We start from the raw sequence: 4,889 nt of genomic DNA, 5'->3' as shown, positions 1-4,889 counted from the left end.
AAGTGAGCAAGCAGAATCAGAAATGTATATGTGTGCGCGTGCGCACACACACACACACACACACACACACACACTGAATTCTCATCTCACTGCACTATCTTTAGAATTCTGCGATTGATTTTTCTACTATGCCCCCACTTAGAAAACTAAGGAAGAAGGAGACTGGGATGATATTCTTTGGAAAAATTTTCACTTTCACAGCTAAAAGAGAGAAGAAAAACTCAGTGAACTGGGAACACAATTCAAAGACTGGAACAAAAACAAATCTCCCCACTACAACAGAGCAAAAAATAAGAAATTGTGAGAATTTCAGAAGAAATTAATAAATGTCAAAGCAAAAAATGAATAAATAAGTAAATCTAGAAGGCTATATAGGAAAAAAAGATAAACAGCTAGTCTGATTTTTAAAAGGAAGATGAAGTTGCATGTACTAATTTTTTTAAAAAAGAATTCAAGATAGAGAAGATGGATGAATACTTACAAACATATAAAATAATCATATTAACAAAAGGAGAAATACGCTATTTTTATGTGATATTAGAAAAATAAATTGAACATGCTATAAAGGAAACTCTAATGCCAGATGGATTTACAAGTCAATTCTAACAAACATTCCAAGAACAGATATTTCTGATATTATATAAACTGCAGTAATAGGAAAAGAGGACACTTTCCCAATCTCTTTCTATGACCCTAAAAATAATCTTGATACCAAAACCCGGAAGAAGTCAACCAGAGAACAAAAGTTATAGACCAACATTCCATTATGGAAATTGACACAAACATTTTTAAAAATAGAAAATAGGTTACAATAGCATATTAGAAAGATTATACATTATGACCAGATTGGATTTATATTAATATGTAGGTTTGATACAGAATTTCCAAGTTCTAGACTTAGAGTCAGGAACACATGAGTGCATTTGCAGCCTGAGATATCTACTAACTTACAATTCATTCCTGTTCTGGAATTAAAGTCACCCAGAATTATACGCTTGTCCTCTTTTGGCACATTGATGATGAGGTCTTTGTAAAGTTTTTCTTTGGCTTTATCAGGGTTTGTAATTGTGAGAACATATGCCCTGATCATGGTGGCATGGCGCTTTCTTGCTAGTGGCAATCACATTCTCATGAACCTGTCATTCACTCCTTTTGGGAGGCATACAAGCATGTTGACTAAATTAGTTTTGATTCTAAAACCTATGCCAGCTTCATAGTGCTCCTCATCACTACAGCCACTCCAGAAAACTATATCCAGCTCCTACTTGGGCAAATTGTTTCACTCAGGGCTGCTATTTGGATAGGATAACTGCTAAGTTCAGTCAGAACGGAAGCTGTTCATCTTTCAGGTCTACTGTATTTCATGCTGTTGATAAATGTGCTCAAATTCTGTGTGAGTGTGTGTGTGTGTGTGTGTGTGTGTGTGTGTGTGTGTGTATATATAAAATCATGATCACTGTTCTGGACAATGAATCTATGTTTTCTTAAAGGGAAGATTAACAGGGTGAGTATGAGGGAAACTTGTTGGGAACAGTCACCAATCTGGGAGAGAAAAGTTGAGAAAAAGTTTCATAGCATGAAACATATAGAGCATGACCTTAGTTTTAAGGCAACTTGGGAGTCAACTGCTCCAAACTCATTTTACAGAGAAGTTTGCTGAGATCCACCAAAAAAGCCCAGAATAAAAACCATAAATTATAGTAACGGTAACAAATTCTCTCTCTCTCTCTCTCTCTCTCTCTCTCTCTCTCTCTCTCTCTCTCTCTCTCTCTCTCTCTCTCTCTCTCTCTGTCTCCCTCTCTCTCTCTCTCTATCTCTCTATCTCTCTCTCTCTCTCCCCCCCCATCTGTCTCTACCTATCACCTTACTTCACTGATCTATCATCTACCTATCCATTTGTATCACATTTATAGTAAATAATAAATGTTTGTTAACAAATAAAAGACTAAGTTACTGTCAAGTTACAAAATGAGAAAAAAATAGTTCTAAGAAAACTTTCGATTATTGAGCATGTTACCACAAAACAACTAATGTTGTTTTTTTAATTGAACTGTATGAATTGCATTTTAGAATGTGGTATTGTAAAATCTGGAGCTAACAAGTATTGGCTTTCTAGTGGTTTAAATGAATTAACTGCCACAGACACGTTAAACAAGAAGGCTATCAGACCTAGCTGTTAAAGGAAATTCATATACATTTTTTTATTGCTTGATTGATTTAGAGCAAAAACACTATCATCTACTTTTATATCTCTTGTAGACATATTGCAATGGTGATAACATAGTAGGTACTCAACACATACTCTTATTTAAAAAAAATTGTTGAATAATGAGTAGATACAGAATTTGAAGAGAAAAATATTTTAAAAAAATTATATGTATTATATTGGAAAGAATGATACTTATTCCCTTTCTTAGCCAAATGCCTAGAAATAGCTATTTATACTATTTTTATCCAATTTCTTACCCCCAATTACTTCTTACCTCCTTGAAATCTAGCTTCTAACCTCTTTACTCCATTTTAATTATATTTTCCAAGATTTTCAATGATCTTGATTGCAAAACATATTGATTTCTCAGTCCTTCTTGATATCTCTGAAGCATTTGACACTGTTGACCAGCCCCTAGTGCCAGATACTTTTTTCTCAATGGGTATTTGTTATTTTGCTTTTTCTCCTGTTTATCTTTCTCCCTGTATTTCTATTATAAAGATTATGTTGTAATAATATTATGATAGTCTGTGGTTCAATACTAAAAAGAATGACTAACATAATATATATGTAGGAGAACATTTTCTAGACCGAGACATTAAAGATCATTTAAAACATGCTACCATTTCCCTGATGCACTCTCCTATACAATTCTTATCTCAGTTCATTGACCATATGTAGTACCCATCAATTATATAAATGTATGTGTACATATGTATACATATGCATGTACATGTACATGTGTGTTTTGTGTGTATTTCACAGGCTATACATTCAACTTTATTTTATATACTGATCAACACAAGTTTTCTATTCATTAATTTTATTTTTAGTAAATAATTAAAACTAACACTTTTCTTCTAAATTGTTGCATTTTCTTACTGATGAGGCATTGTAACATTCTATCCTGTCCTAACTAGGGTAGTGAAGGTTGGGGATGGGACAGAAATAGAGGGGCTATAGATTGGATAGAATTAAACAGAATGATAGCCAGAGTCCTGGACTGGGAAATTAGGGAACAAGGTATATAGTGGTATACATAAAGATGGAACAATATCAGTAATAAAATAACATGTTACGTATCTAGAATTTTTTACTGCCTACAAAGTACATCAGAACAGTTGGAAATAAGGCCATGTGACTACTATTATCTCCATTTTATATAAGAGGCTCACAGATGAGAAATAATCCATCCTAGATCATGCAATTGATGATTGAGTAGAAGACCAGAGACTTGAACCCAGGATTCTTGATTCTCTATTGTAGGCTCTTTTAGTCACTCTTTTAATAAAGTCCAACCACAAGGTGATAATTCCTTTTAATTGATGAAATTCAAAAATACCATATAATAATTCTTATAATATCTGTTGATTTAAACATCATTGTTATGAGTAAGTTCACAAAATCTTGAAATATTGAAGATTAAATAGATTTGTGTTTTTTTTCTTGAGCTCATAATCTCCTCTATACATACCTATAGAGCTAATCAATTAAAGGTTAGTCTTTGATTGGCAAATATCTTTCAGATAAACTCTTTTGAGGATTCTAGAATTAGGGTCTGGGAAGGGACAATAAAAAGATTGATTTTACGTACATACAATGAATTTACATTATTTACACAGCAAAGAACTGATTTGTTATAACAAATTTTCAGTGTTTGCTTACAAATATGGTGTCTTTTTTTGGTAGTACTGACCTGGGATTTTATCTGGCCTTGCTAAGTAAGAGGCGTTGTACTGATATTTTTCATTTATGTTTAAATATGCCCCCAATTGCATGAAAATAGCTTTTTAAAAGAATATATAGGCCAAAATTGTCCACTGTTTCATAAAAAAAGTATACATATGATCATACGGAATTGGTTTTAATAATATAGTAGTCTATTTTATGGGGAACAAAAGTGAGTTTATTATGTTGCATGTAAATCAATGTACTTTTTCACCCTATTATTTTCATTATTATTAAATGTGATTCATGTGGCCTTTCAAATTAATAGGTGATGAATGCAATACAAGAATGTTTTTGAACAGCCTCTCAAGGACCGTTCATTATTCTTTGGTATGAATTCTGAAGGCATTACTTATTACCCCTAAGACATTCATATGGAAAAGAATAATGCATTGACAAGAAAACAGACTGCCTAGGTTTCTCCTTGGACCATGACCACTAACTAGCTATATAACTTAGAAAAATTAACCTCCCTGCATTGTCAGTATTCTCATCTTTAAAATGGGAATTAGAGAATCATCAAAGTCCCATTTCGTTATAACATTTTATGATGCTTAATATGAAAAAAAGAAAGATAAAACTAACTTCTAAGTTGCAGAAATGAAGAATGTTTCCTTTAATTTATTGTTATTATAGAATGAATGGAAATTCCCTTATTTAAAAATAGTTCTTGAAAACTGTTGAGGTTTTGTGATTTTTGAGACCTTGGATCTCTCTTATAATTAGAGCACAAAGCATGTGCACATGAATAAAAAAAGAATCCCATAATGCTGAAGTAACTGTTTTGGTTCCATGCCATTATTACATAATTACTTACTACATCATTGAACACAAGAGTTGTCCACCAACCACTTAATTTATTTTATTTCATTTAATTTTTTGGGGCAGTCTGACTTTATTAGCCAAAGGCAGGCCTCGCACCTTAGGTGCTCTTGGGTGGGCGGGTTCGCTT

The sequence above is a fragment of the Trichosurus vulpecula genome, chromosome 1, assembly GCF_011100635.1.
Source record: "Trichosurus vulpecula isolate mTriVul1 chromosome 1, mTriVul1.pri, whole genome shotgun sequence".
Lineage (NCBI taxonomy): Eukaryota > Metazoa > Chordata > Mammalia > Diprotodontia > Phalangeridae > Trichosurus > Trichosurus vulpecula.
This window is presented reverse-complemented; position numbering follows the sequence as displayed.